The sequence below is a fragment of the Somniosus microcephalus genome, chromosome 11, assembly GCF_052327205.1.
Source record: "Somniosus microcephalus isolate GS21.2 chromosome 11, FLI_Smic_1.0, whole genome shotgun sequence".
Lineage (NCBI taxonomy): Eukaryota > Metazoa > Chordata > Chondrichthyes > Squaliformes > Somniosidae > Somniosus > Somniosus microcephalus.
The window spans coordinates 3,668,578-3,684,211 of NC_140997.1; positions in this window are offsets into that span (position 1 = coordinate 3,668,578).

Consider the following 15,634-nt stretch of genomic DNA (forward strand, 5'->3'; position numbering starts at 1 on the left):
GGGGCACGGATAATGCACGTTAAAGGGGCATTGCCCGCCTGAGAAATAGGGTGAGATTGCAACATAACCCACCTGGTGGAAACTGACAGGGCCAGCTGGCCGCCTCATTTACACACCACCCCATTTAACTCGCGTCACTTCAACGGAGATTAAAATCCGCCATCACAACTATCCCATCAGTCTCCAATCGGCCACATTAGGTACAAATATTGCGGGTCGGGGGAAGACCGTGGTCAGGGAGGGGGCCGGGGGAGGGGGGAGGGTGGGGTCTATGTTCCCTGTAATTTTGGGGTGGGGGAGAGAAACTTTGAGAAGGCATGTGTGGCATTTTGACACGCTGATGTGTGATGAGTGAGCAGGCAATGGTAAGTTTCACACACATAATACAAAAAGAAAATACTGCAGATGCTGGAAATCTGAAATAAAAACAGAAAATGCTGGAGATACTCAGCAGGCCAGGCAGCATCTGTGAAGAGAGAGAGAGAGTTAACGTTTCAGGTCGATGACCCTTCGTCAGAACTGGAAAAAAGCAGGAAAAGGAACAGATTTTTAAGCAAGTGTCGGGGCTGGGAGAGGGGGGAGGGGATGAAAGAACAAAAGAGAAGGTCTGTGATAGGATAGAAGGCAGGAGAGGTTAAGAGACATTAAGAGATATTCAAGGCGAGAGGAGATGGTAATGGGACAGGTTAAGGAACAAACGATGGCTCTAGATGGAGTGTAAATTGCGCTGGCAGAATGAAAGACAGCTGCCCTGTGGGGGAGAAGAACAGACACAAGTGTGGATAAAAAATATATATGATAGGGGCCGAGGTTATGATCTGAAATTGTTGAACTCTATGTTGAGTCCAGAAGGCTGTAAAGTGCCTAATCGGAAGATGAGGTGCTGTTCCTCGAGCTTCCACTGAGCTTCCGTGGAACAATGCAAGAGGCCGAGGACGGTGAGGTCCGAGTGGGAGTGGAGCGGAGAATTAAAGTGACAGGTGACCGGAAGCTCGGGGTCACCCTTACGGACTGAACACTTTGCGGAACACCTCCGTTCAGTCAGTAAGGGGGACCCTGAGCTTCCGGTGGCCTGTCACTTTAATTCACCGCTTCACTCCCGCTCTGATCTCTCCGTCCTCGGCCTCTTACACTGTTCCAACGAAGCTCAGCGTAAGCTCGAGGAACAGCACCTCCTCTTTCGATTAGGCACTTTACAGCCTTCGGGACTCAACATTGAGTTCAACAATTTCAGACCATAACCTCGGCCCCTATCACATATATATTTTTTATCCACACTTGTGTTCTGTTCTTCTCCCCCACAGGGCAGCTGTCTTTCACTCTGCCAGCGCAATTCACACTCCATCTAGAGCCATCCTTTGCTCCTTAACCTGTCCCATTACCACCTCCTCTTGCCTTGAATGTCCCAGAAGTTCGGGTAAGGGGCTTCCCGCGGGTGCAAGCCCCCGACCTGCACTTACCTAGCGCGCCGGCCGTTGAGCTGTGGGCCCGCGTGGGATTCCGATCCTGGGCCTCCTCCAACTGCCGGCACGCAGTGCTTGCGTATCCCAGGGGCGCAGTTAGTTCGAAGCGTCCCCTGGGATCACGTGGGCCATGGAGAGCCAATCGGAGCAGGGAATGCTTCATTCATAAGTTTGACAGGAAGGGCTGTCAAGACTTATAAATACTCTAAGCCCCAAAACATCACTAAATCTTCAAATAAATTAAAAAGAAAAAATCATATTTTTAAATAAACTATAAATTACATGAAATAACTATTTTAAACAATAATTTAAATTTTTGAAAAAATTAATTACATTTTCTAACGGGGCTAAAAATAAACTTAGCTTTCTTTAAAGTATTTAAAAATAATAAACTTGTGGAAAAAATGATTTAATTTTAATTAATTCACCACTTACCTTGTAAAAAGCCGGCCTTGCGACTGCTTTTTAAATGTCTAACTTCTGGAGACTTACCCTCCCGGGAAAACCTGCAAAAAAAACCTAAGTTCGATGCGCACGCGCTGCCTCTCCCGCGCACGTTCCACCTCTGAACCCCTTCGTTCAGGGGAACGGAAGTGCTGGTTTCCCATGCATGTGCAGTGCATGCACGAAACCGGCACTTCCATTGGGCCTACGGGTGAGTACCCTGTGCGGACTCACCCGTGGAGAGCCGAATTTCTGGGCCATGATCTCTTAATGTCTCTTAATGTCTCTTAACCTCTCCTGCCTTCTATCCTATCACAGACCTTCCCTTTTGTCCTTTCATCCCCTCCCCCCTTTCCCAACCTCTACCCTTGCTTAAAAATCTGTTCCATTTCCTGCTTTTTTTTCCAGTTCTGACGAAAGGTCATCGACCTGAAACGTTAACTCTGTTTCTCTCTTCACAGATGCTGCTCTGGCCTGCTGAGTATCTCCAGCATTTTCTGTTTTTATTTCACACACATAATGTTCGTTTAATGGAAAAGCTACAAATGCTGTAAAGTCTCCCTACTGGTCACACAGCGGGAAGATGCAGGAGGTGATCTGCAACACTGGGCATGTGTTATAACATGCAGTGACACATGAGTGCCACAGAGCCAATAGAATTGAGCAATGAGCCATCCTTTCACTTAAAGAAACATTGTCTGAAAGGCATAGCTGGAAACAGACAGATATACTGGGGGAATGGGAAGAGAGAAAGAAACAGTGCGAGAGAGAGAGAGAAATAAACTTGCACTTTTCATGACCTCAGGATGTCCCAAAGTGCCTCACAGCCAATGAAGTACTTTTTGACGTGTAGTCACTGTTGTAATGTAGGAAACGCAGCAGCCAATTTGGGCACAGCAAGCTCCCACAAACAGCAATGTGATAATGGCCAGATCATCTGTGTTAGTGATGTCGATTAAAGGATAGATATTGGCCAGGACACCGGGGATAACGCCCCTGCTCTTCTTCTAATAGTGCCATGGGATCTTCCATGTTCACCTGAGAGGGCAGACGGGGCCTCAGTTTAATGTCTCATCTGAAAGACGGCACCGCCGACAGTGCGGTGCTCCCTCAGCACTGCACTGGAGTGACAGCCTAGATTTTTGTGCTTAATTCCTTGGAGTGGGACTTGAACCCACAACCGTCTGACTCAGAGGCAAGAGTTGCGACAAACTGGGCCACTGGCTGACACAGATTGAGAAAGTGAGTGAGGAAGATAGATAGAGAAACAGAGCCAGAGAGAAAAAGTGAGAGGAAGAAACACCAATAGAGAGAAAGATCTAGGGAGGGAACGAGAGAGAGACAGACAGACTGGCAGTCAGAGAGAGGAAGAGACCTGAAAACACACGTTATAAAAGAGATTGAAAACAGGGGGCAAGACATGAGCTGCAGGGCACAGTGTAATAACAGCAATTTACCGTCATTATCGCCATGGAGATAGCGCTGTGCGTAATTAGGGTGCGATGATCACCACTCTCAGTGTGTACCCAACCTGGGGCCGGCGGGGGGGGTGGGGTGCTGTGCTGTACAACGTGTGTAATTACAGCAGGCAGTTTTATCACTGTTATAAAACATTAGGATCTGTAAAAACCGTTTCTAGGTCAGACCTAATCCTCTTCCCCGGGGAAAGGTTATGTATAAAGGGTAAGCGAGTGCTATAATGTCACAGTCAAAGAACATTTCACCTCCTGCAAAGAATGACACTTCATTCAGCAGCTCGTTCTCACAAGTATACATCGATGACAGTTCGCAGTTCATGGGTCATTAATTGATAGATTCTGATGATTGATCGAAAACTAGTACATTGGCCCCAAAAATGGGCCTTAACCTCATGGACACATCCATGCGGTGATGGGACAGTGTACAAGGAGCTTTACTCTGTATCTAACCCGTGCTGTACCTGCCCTGGGAGTGTTTGATGGGAACAGTGTAGAGGGAGCTTTACTCTGTATCTAACCCGTGCTGTACCTGCCCTGGGAGTGTTTGATGGGACAGTGTAGAGAGAGCTTTATTCTGTATCTAACCCGTGCTGTACCTGCCCTGAGAGTGTTTGATGGGACAGTGTAGAGGGAGCTTTACTCTGTATCCAACCCATGCTGTATCTGCCCTGGAGTGTTTGATGGGACAGTGTAGAGGGAGCTTTACTCTGTATCTAACCCCGTGCTGAACCTGCCCTGGGAGTGTTTGATGGGACAGTGTAGAGGGAGCTTTACTCTGTATCTAACCCGTGCTGTACCTGCCCTGGGAGTGTTTGATGGGACAGTGTAGAGGGAGCTTTACTCTGTATCTAACCCGTGCTGTACCTGCCCTGGGAGTGTTTGATGGGACAGTGAGAGGGAGCTTTACTCTGTATCTAACCCGTGCTGTACCTGCCCTGGGAGTGTTTGATGGGACAGTGTAGAGGGAGCTTCACTCTGTACCTAACCCGTGCTGTACCTGCCCTGGGAGTGTTTGATGGGCCAGTGTAGAGGGAGCTTTACTCTGTATCTAACCCATGCTGTACCTGCCGTGGGAGTGTTTGATGGGACAGTGTAGAGGGAGCTTTACTCTGTATCTAACCCGCGCTGTACCTGCCCTGGGAGTGTTTGATGGGACAGTGTAGAGGGTGCTTTACTCTGTATCTAACCCGTGCTGTACCTGCCCTGGGAGTGTTTGATGGGACTGTGTAGAGGGAGCTTTACTCTGTATCTAACCCGTGCTGTACCTGCCCTGGGAGTGTTTGATGGGACAGTGTAGAAGGAGCTTTACTCTGTATCTAACCCGTGCTGTACCTGCCCTGGGAGTGTTTGATGGGACAGTGTAGAGGGTGCTTTACTCTGTATCTAACCCGTGCTGTACCTGCCCTGGGAGTGTTTGATGGGACAGTGTAGAGGGAGCTTTACTCTGTATCTAACCCGTGCTGTACCTGCCCTGGGAGTGTTTGATGGGACAGTGTAGAGGGAGCTTTACTCTGTATCTAACCCGTGCTGTACCTGTCCTGGGAGTATTTGATGGGACAGTGTAGAGGGAGCTTTACTCTGTATCTAACCCGTGCTGTACCTGCCCTGGGAGTGTTTGATGGGACAGTGTAGAGGGAGCTTTACTCTGTATCTAATTGGTGCCCTGTCGGGTGTACTGTGCTGTATAGATTATCCTCACAGTGGAAGGCAGGAGCTGTCTCATTACACAAATTTCTGGATATTCTTTCTACTGTGGTTGTGGAAGAGCTCAGCATGTCTGTTTGGAAATCTGTAGAGAATGAGCCTGTGGGTGCCCCGATGGTTTGATCGCGTGGAGCCACGTCACGCAGGGGTGGGCCCATGTTGATTTTCCAGTCTGGGCTACCGTTAGGGTCCTTGTCTGACTCAGGCCCCCTCCCTTCCTCCCCAGGTTACGAAGGGGGAAAAAGGTCTGCATGGGTTCCTGCCCCCAATACCCAGTGGCCTTTCTGGAAAGTGCCTGCGTGGATGTGCGGCCACGATTACCTCCGCGGTCGAATAGCCATCAAAGTTCAGTGACTGGGCTCAGCAATGAAGTGTGGCAACAGAGCGAATCCAACATGCACAGTGAGACGAGGAGGGGAAACAATGATGATGATTAAATTCCAGCACGCTCCTGGCTGTTACATTCACCGCCCGGGACTGTATCTCAGTCTCAGCACCGTGTCGCAGGAACCCCCCCGTCTGAAGGGCAGTGTTGTAATTCCCATGTTGTGTCAAGTGGGAAAGCTGTTCATTTGTGATTAATTTAATATCGCACTGTGCTGTAATTTCTTTCAAGACTGAAGAATTTAATTCCAGTTTGTAATTCTCTTATTGGATCCATTTACGGCAGTGTTTAATTGCCGTGTAATAGGGCAAAAGGACAGTTCAGTAGAAATAAAGGGACTGTAGTGCAGGTAGATATAAAAAGAGAATGTCTCTTCCTCAGGGATTAGACAAGGACACTGTAGGGGGACAGGAACATGCTAAAGGGTGGACGATAGTCTCGCCGACCTGCTGTGGCACTGCTCCTAGCAAGGCAGAGGATATAGAGGATAGAGGACTAGACAGACTCGATGCAGGAAGGATGTTCCCGATGGTCGGGGAGTCCAGAACCAGGGGTCATAGTCTAAGGATAAGGGGTAAGCCATTTAGGACAGAGATGAGGAGGAATTTCTTCACCCAGAGAGTGGTGAACCTGTGGAATTCTCTACCACAGAAGACAGTAGAGGCCAATTCATTAAATATATTCAAGATGGAGTTAGATATATTTCTTATGGCTAAAGGGATCAAGGGATATGGGGAGAAGGCAGGAACAGGGTACTGAATTTGGATGATCGGCCATGATCGCATTGAATGGCGGAGCAGGCTCGAGGGGCCGAATGGCCGACTCCTGCTCCTATCCTCTATGTTTCTATATGGCGATTTATAGTCCCGATACTCTCTCTTTTAAATTCCCGGGATGTGGGCGTCGCTGGCAAGGCCGGCATTTATTGCCCATCCCTAGCGGACTGAGAAGGTGGTGGTGAGCCTTCTCCTTGGACCACTGCTAGTGGGTTTGTGACAAACTGCGTGGCCACTTCAGACGGCAACTAAGAGTCGACCACGGTGGTGTGGGGACTGGAGTCACGTGTAGGCCCAGACCGGGTAAGGACGGCAGGTTTCCTTCCCTAAAGGACATCAGTGAACCCGTTGTAGTATATAAGTTGCACCTAAAAATCTCGCACCTGGGACTGATCCAGTGCGACATTCACACCAACCAAGCTCTAGACAGATATAACGTGGCATCGATGCGCGGTGACGTTTGCTCCACACTTTCCCAACCACAGCCGCTACAGAGAATCCCTACTGACATTCACTGAAGAGCTGCTCAATCTTCACCTCACAGGCAGTTCGACATCAGTGAGTAACGGTGCCGGTGGTTTCTATGTTGATATCTAGAAAGGAAAAGTAAGATTGTTATTGAGAATGGATTTATTTTTTCCTTTATTTTTATTTCTATATTCAGTAGCAAGCAATGCATGAGGTCTCTCTGTACAAAAACAACGGCAAACCACGCCTGTCAAATGGGCGGTCAGGAATGGCCCAGTGTGCGAAAGTATTTTATTTTTCTCTCGTTATCTCTTTCTTTCTCTGAAGGGTTAATTTTAGTAATTGCCCTCCTGATGTGAAGCTCATAGTTTTATGAATAAAATTACCCCCTGGGGGGAGGCTCAACCCCCCACGATGGCTGTGTGAGAGGCTTGTGGGTCATGATGAGCAGGAGAGCTTCTCCCCGCCCCCCAAGCAAGCCTGCTTCCCACCCGTGATCGGCCGAATCCCCCGAACCACGACCCCCCGACCTCCCAACCCGCGACCCCCGACCCGTGATCCCCAACCCGCGACCCCCACGACCCGTGACCCTCCGACCCGCAACCCCCGACCCGTGATCCCCCGACCCGTGACCCCCATGTAATGATCAATAACATGTCATTCTATAGTGGACACTAGGTGGAGCCGTAGAGCTGCGTAGAGCTGTATGTATAAGACTACACTACCCAGCTGTATGTATATTAAGACTACATTACCCATGAGGCACTACGCTACCCACAAGGCAGCAGTCAAGATGGATGCCTCTACAGATACTGTACCTAGTCCACATGTGCTCAATAAAAGTGTCTAGCAAAAGCTAGCTGTGTTCATAATAAGAATGTCTATTTATTAATGAACATAAGACCCCAGACCCATGATCCCCTGACTCTCGAACCCCCGGCACGCGACCCCCCGACACGTGATCCCCCAACCCCCCCGACTCGCGAACCCCCGACCTGTGACCCCCGACCCCAGACCCGCGACCCCCCTGACCCGAGACCCCCCAACCCGCGACCCCGACCCGTGATTCCCCGACCCCCGACCCGCGATCCACCGACCCGCGACCCCGACCCATGATCCCCAACCTGCGACCCCTGACCTGTGACCCCCCCGACCAGCGACCCCTCAGTCAGCAATGGAACACAGTCACACTGGCGCCGGCCAGTTCTTAAGGGGAAGGATCGATCTTGCTCTCCATCCACATCCTGCTCATTGCAGCCTTGAATCTCGGTCTGGAGAGACCTGTACATCAAATCTGCTGGAAAGAACAATGGAGAGGCCCAGGGAAAGGGCTCAGAGTGCAGCCCCCACTGTCTCTTCTAAATCGATACAAGGAAGGTCAAATCAAAGTCAACCTGCAAAGTGCTGCTCAGTACCCAAAACTCCTTCACACAGCGTTGAATCTCTCCAGAAGTTTCTCTCTCTCAGAATGCGTGGTGCAAAAATGTCGCCGACAAAAAAAGGCAGGAAGCGGCCATCTTTAAATAGCGCTCCCCCAGTCCCTTCCCGACTGCAAAACGTTCCCCTCAACCTGTTGTTCCTAGCGGCAGGCGGTAAGGCAGGGGGTGTCACTCAATATCCGGTCCAGGGCGCCACAGGGGCGTTGCACGCTCGACTGACGTCACGATCTGCCGGCGCAGGAGATCGTGGCGGTAGTGTTTAGAAACATAGAAACATAGAAGATAGGAGCAGGAGTCGGCCATTCGGCCCCTCGAGCCTGCTCCGCCATTCAATGAGATCATGGCTGATCATCCAAATTCAGTACCTTGTTCCTGCCTTCTCCCCATACCCCTTGATCCCTTTAGCTTTAAGAAATATATCTAACTCCTTCTTGAATATATTTAATTAATGAATTGGCCTTAACTGCCTTCTGTGGTAGAGAATTCCACAGGCTCACCACTCTCTGGGTGAAGAAATTCCTCCTCATCTCAGTCCAAAATGGCTTACCACTTATCCTTAGACTGTGACCCCTGGTTCTGGACTCCCCGACCATCGGGAACATCCTTCCTGCATCTAGTCTGTCTAGTCCTGTTAGAATGTTATAAGTTTCAATGAGATCCCCTCTCATTCTTCTAAACTCCAGCGAGTATAAGCCCAATCGACCCAATCACTCCTCATACGTCATTCCTGCCATCCCAGGTATCAGTCTGGTGAATCTTCGCTGCACTCCCTTCATGGCAAGAACATCCTTCCTCAGATAAGGTGACCAAAACTGCACACAATACTCAAGATGTGGTCTCACCAAGGCCCTGTACAACTGCAGCAAGACATCCTTGTTCCTGTACTCGAACCCCCTCGCTACGAAGGCCAACATACCATTTGCCTTCTTAACCGCCTGCTGCACCTGCATGCTTACCTTCAGCGACTGGTGCACAAGGACACCCAGGTCTCGTTGCACTTCCCCTTCTCTCAATCTATTGCCATTCAGATAATAATCTGCCTTCCTGTTTTTGCCACCAAAGTGGATAACCTCGCATTTATCCACATTTACTGCATCTGCCATGCATCTGGCCAATCACCCAACCTGTCCAAATCATACTGGAGTTTCTCAGCGTCCTCCTCACAGCACACATGCCCACCCAGCTTTGTGTCGTCTGCAAACTTGGAGATATTACATCTAGTTCCCTCGTCTAGATCATGTATATATATTGTGAATAGCTGGGGTCCTAGTACCAATCCCTGCGGTACCCCACTAGTCACTGCCTGCCACTCGGAAAAAGACCCGTTTATTCCAACTCTTTGCTTCCTGTCTGCCAACCAGTTCTCTATCCAAGTCAGCACCTTGCCCCCAATCCCATGTGCCTTAACTTTACACGCTAATCTCTTATGCGGGACCTTATCGAAAGCCTTCTGAAAGTCCAAAGACACCACATCCACTGGTTCTCCCTTATTTATTTTACCAGTTACATCCTCAAAAAATTCCAGTAGATTAGTCAAGCACGATTTACCTTTTGTAAATCCATGTTGACTTTGTCCGATCCTGTCACTGTTTTCCAAGTGCTCTGCTATTACATCTTTTATAATGGACGCTAGCATTTTCACCACTACCGGTCAGGCTTACCGGCCTATAATTCCCCGTTTTCTCTCTACCATCTGTAATGATCAGTAACATGTCATTCTAGAATGGTACACTAGGTGGAGCTGTAGAGCTGTATGTTGCTGTATATTGCTGTATGTTTAAATACTGGACTACCCACAATGCACTAGGCTATCCACAAGGCAGTAGTCAAGATGGATGCTGTATCGTAGAGAACATGGCTGAATAAATGACTAAGCTCTAAGCTAGCTGTTCATAATGAAAATGACTAGTTATTAATGAACATAACATGGTACCAGGATAGGTAAAATCTGCTGAATATTGTGAAACGCGACATGGAGAATTTGAAGCCACTGGAGGGTTTGAAACTCACGGGGAATGGCGACTGCAATTGGCGGACTTTCAAACAACAATTCGAACTCTACATTGCTGCCATCGGATTCGGTACGAAGCCAGACGCAAGGAAAATAGCGTTACTGCTCACGGTTGCAGGCCCGCAGGCAATAGAGGTATTTAATACATTTGTATTTAATCAAGAGGAGGACAGAGAAAAACTGGACGATGTGCTAAAGAAATTTGATACACATTGTTCTCCCAAAAAGAATGAGACCTATGAGAGATACGTGTTCTGTTCACGGACACAGCAGCAAAATGAGACTTTTGATAGCTTTGTGACCGATTTAAAACTGAAAGCACAGACATGTAATTTCTCTGAGCTGAAATCATCCATGATTCGTGACCAGATTGTGTTTGGTATTCATGATAAAAAGGTCAGGGAACGTTTGTTGAGAGAAACCGAACTAACATTGGAAAATGCTGTGAAAATATGCCAAGCCAGTGAGCTAGCTCAAAAGCACGCGAAGACTTTCAGTGAAAATAATAATAATGCAATTGTAGTAAGTGATAGTGCTGCTGTCGGTGCTGTGTCCTACAAAGGGAAGAAACGTGGGCAGAACAGAAATGAAAAGCAATCGGAGGATGAAATTTTTAATTGTAAACGCTGTGGTTACAAACACCAGTTAAGACAATGCCCAGCATTTGGAAAAATGTGCACAAAATGTCATGGAAAGAATCACTTTGCCAAACAATGCTTTTCAAAAGTAAAAACTAAGAAAGAGCAACGAGTTAATGCGATTGAGGACACTGAATTAAGTGAGACATTTTCTGTAGGAATGGTGTCATGTGACAATATCAAAAAGGTACAGAAAATGTGCAGTCCTCAGGAATGGACAATGCTGAACATAGAGTTAATGCAGTAAAAGAGGACAAATGGATGATCCCACTGCAGGTAAATGGAGCATTAGTTACATTGAAACTAGACACTGGGGCAAAAGCAAACTTAATCAGTATGAGTGACATTAAAAATATGAAAGAAAAGCCCAAAATACAGAAAAAGTCAGTACTACTGAAGGACTATAATGGACAGAAAATAGGTAGCTTAGGTGTATGCAGACTTAAAGTTACAGTCAAAGACAAAGTGCATCATCTCATGTTTTCTGTTGTGGCTGAAGGACTTGATTCACTATTAGGTGACAAAGCTTGTGAGGACTTAGAACTGGTCAAGAGAGTCTACCGTATAAACTGTGCCATAAGCAGACCAGATGACTCGATGGATTCTGTAGTGAGTAATTTCCAGGATGTGTTCAAAGGATTTGGAGTTCTACCATTCACTTACAAGATCCAGCTAAAGGAGGATGCTCAGCCAGTGGTACATGCTCCACGAAGAATTCCAGCACCCCTGTGTGACCGGCTCAAGAAAGAACTGGACAGAATGACCACACTAGGAGTCATCAGGAAAGTCGAAGAGCCAACAGACTGCGTTAACTCCATGGTATGTGTAAAGAAAAAGAACAATGAGCTAAGAATATACATGGATCCAAAGGACTTAAATGCAAGCATAAAACGTGAACACTACCAGATTCCCAAGCGAGAAGAAATCACCAGTGAAATGTCAGGTGCCAGATACTTCACAAAGCTCGATGCCTCACAAGGATTTTGGCAACTAAAACTGGATGAAGAGAGTACCAAATACTGTACCTTCAACACACCATTTGGCAGGTATTGTTTCCTCAGAATGCATTTCGGGATAATATCTGCATCTGAAATCTTTCATAGAGCGATGGAACACATAATTGAAGGTCTGGAAGGTGTTCGGGTCTATGTTGATGACATCATCATCTGGGGCTCCACACTGAAAGAACACAATGAGAGACTGACTAAAGTGCTACAGAGCATGCGCCGGAATGGACTGAAGCTCAACAAAGCCAAGTGTCAGTTTGGCGTCCAGGAAGTCACTTTCCTAGGAGATAATCTATCTGGTAAAGGAATAGAGCCACATATAGAAAAAGTAAATGCCATGCTCAACATGCCCCGACCCACTGACAAAAAAGGAGTGCTATGCATCACGGGGATGATAAACTTCATTGGAAAGTTCATTCCTAACTTGTCAGCCAAGACAGCCTGTCTGCGAGACCTGCTATATAAAACAAATGAGTTCGCATGGACAGAAAGACATGAACAAGAGTGGATGAACCTCAAAACAGTACTGACAACCACACCTGTGCTCACTTTCTTTGACCCAACAAAGAGAATCAAAGTGTCAATGGATGCATCAAAAGATGGCCTAGGCGCGGTCTTGCTACAAGCAGAGGGTGAAGATTGGAAGCCTGTTGCCTATGCCTCCATGTCTATGACTGATTCTGAGTGTCGATACGCCCAGATTGAAAAGGAATGTTTAGGCTTGGTAGTTGGACTAGAAAAGTTCCATGGCTACATATATGGACTTCCCACCTTCACAGTTGAGACAGACCACTGCCCACTGGTTGCCATCATAAAAAAGAACCTGAATGAGATGTCTCCAAAGATTCAACGACTCATGATGAAGCTACAAAGATATGACTTTGAACTGATCTACACACCAGGCAAACATAGCAGATGCACTATCCCAAGCACCCACAATGAGTCATGTGAGCTCTACTGAAGAAGACGTGGATGTTCATGTGAGTATGGTCACTGCTGCGCTGCCCGTGTCAGACACAAAATCAAAGCAAATAGCAGAAGAAACAGTAAAAGATACAGTGTTACAAACAGTAATAGAGAACATTCATCATGGTTGGCCAAAAGGTTCCTGTCCAAAATACTATCACATCAGGTCAGAATTGTGTGTCGCAAGTGGACTATTACTAAAACAGAACAGAATAGTAATTCCACAGGCTCTACGTCAAGACATGCTCAAAAGGGTTCATGAGGGACACCTCGGAATTGAAAAATGCAAAAGGAGAGCAAGAGACACTGTTTATTGGCCTGGCATAAATAAGGACATTGAGAACATGATAGGCATATGTGAGACATGTCAGAAACACCAAAACAAACAAGCAAAGGAACCAATGATAGTAGCTGACTTACCAACAGCACCATGGCAAAAGGTTGGTATGGACCTTTTTCATTTGAATGGTAAAGAATATCTAATAGTGATTGACTACTATTCTAACTATCCTGAGATGGCGCTGCTCTCAAGCACCACAGCAAGCAGTGTCATAATGCATGCTAAATCCATCTTCGCCAGACATGGAATTCCCAGGATTGCCGTTAGCGACAATGGTCCGTGCTTCAACTGTAAGGAGTGGCAACAGTTTGCAGCACATTATGACTTTCAACACATCACATCCAGTCCTTTGTATGCTCAGTCGAATGGTAAGGCAGAAAAAGGCATTCAAGTTCTCAAACAGCTACTGAAGAAAGCAACAGAAAGCAAATCTGATCCTTATCTCGCCCTGCTGAGCTACCGAGCCTCACCTTTAGACTGTGGTTCTTCACCTGCTGAACTCCTAATGGGTTGCAAGTTGCGTACCATGCTATCCTGCTGTGCAAAAGAACAGCAGAGTAAGGAACTGAGACAGAGGCTTCAACTGTTAAAGCTGAAACAGAAATCATATGATGACAAGTCATCCAAAACTCTAAAACCATTGACAAGGGATGATGTTGTCAGGATTGAGGATCCAGATGCATGGAACAGGAAAGCTACAGTTCTTGAGGAAGTACGACCAAGGTCATACACTGTTAGAACTGAGGAAGGACAGATTCTCAGGAGGACCCGCCGTTCCCTCCTGAAAACACAAGAGACTATCGAAGAGCAAATCGATGACAATGCCGCAACTGAATCTTGTCAATCACCACCAGAACAATCTAACACAAACACACATACAGGCTCTCATGAAAACACATCAGACTTACCTGTGCTGAGAAGATCCACACGTGAAGTAAAAAAGCCTGATAGACTTAATCTTTGAGTATAAAGTAAAGCTTTGAAAATGTTTATGTTTAGAGAGCACTAACAAACGTGTTACTGATATCATCTTTATCGTGTTTCCTGAAAGTTGATTGATATTGCTTGATATTGATTTTGTTTAACCTCAAAGAAAGGGGGATGTAATGATCAGTAACATGTCATTCTAGAATGGTACACTAGGTGGAGCTGAAGAGCTGTCTGTTGCTGTATATTGCTGTATGTTTAAATACTGGACTACCCACAATGCACTAGGCTACCCACAAGGCAGTAGTCAAGATGGATGTTGTATAGTAGAGAACATGGCTGAATAAATGACTAAGCTCTAAGCTAGCTGTTCATAATGAAAATGACTAGTTATTAATGAACATAACACCACCTTTTTTAAATAGTGGGGTAACATTAGCTACCCTCCAATCCATGGGAACTATTCCAGAGTCTATCGAATGTTGGAAGATGATCAGCAATGCATCTACTATTTCTAGGGCCACTTCCTTAAGTACCCTAGGATGTAGATTATCAGGCCCTGGGGATTTATCGGCCTTCAATCCCGTCAATTTCCCTAACACCATTTCCCTACAAATACTGATTTCATTCAGTTCCTCCCTCTCATTAGACCCTATGTTCCCCGACATCTCTGGGAGGTTATTTGTGTCCTCCTTTGTGAAGACAGAACCAAAGTATGTATTTAATTGGTCTGCCATTTCTTTGTTCCCCATTATAAATTCCCCTGATTCTGACTGCAAGGGACCTACGCTTGACTTCACCAACCTTTTTCTTTTTACTTTTTTTTTAGCGCCGCCGCAAAATGTCTGGTCAATTTCGCGAGTGGCGCAAACATCGCCGTGCCCGGGCGCTAGTTGCTTTTCACCCCACTTAGAGTGCTAACGGGAGGCGCAAAGCAGCCGAATTTTTCCCCTGTGATCTCTCTCTCTCTCCCCCTCCCTCCCTCCCCACCAATATCGGGGTTTTTAACTGATTTTTATGCATCCCTTATCTTTCTTTCCATCCTGGCTACAGGATTTGTTTTCTCTGGGACAGGGAGGGTAAGCGATCGAAGCTGCCCATCACCCAGTGATGGTGAACACTACACCTTTAACCAGGCTGGGGTCCACAGGGCCCCACCAGCCCGAGGTCCCTGTTCACAGACAAGGAACTTACCTTTAGTCATGCTATTTTGTCCTGGTCCTTGTACAAGACCTTGGTCAGGCTTCAGTTAGAACTCTGGGCCCAGTTTTGGTCTCCTCGCTTGGTGGGTGATATTGAGGCTTTGGAAAGGGAGCAGAGGGCGGCCACTAGACTAATTCTAAGTTTGAAGCATCTTAGTTATCAAGATAGGCTAAAAGAGTTGGGGGTCTGTCTACACCTTAGAGAAGTGTAGACTTGCTGGTGATCTGATTGAGATTTATAAGATGATGAAGGGAATAGATTGTGATCCTGTTGACAGTTTGTTCCAATTGAATAGGTTAGGCAGGACCAGGGGTCATAATTTTAAGTTGCACAAGACCAGATCTAGGTTAGATGTCAGGAGGTGGTTCCTTTCCCAGAGAACAGT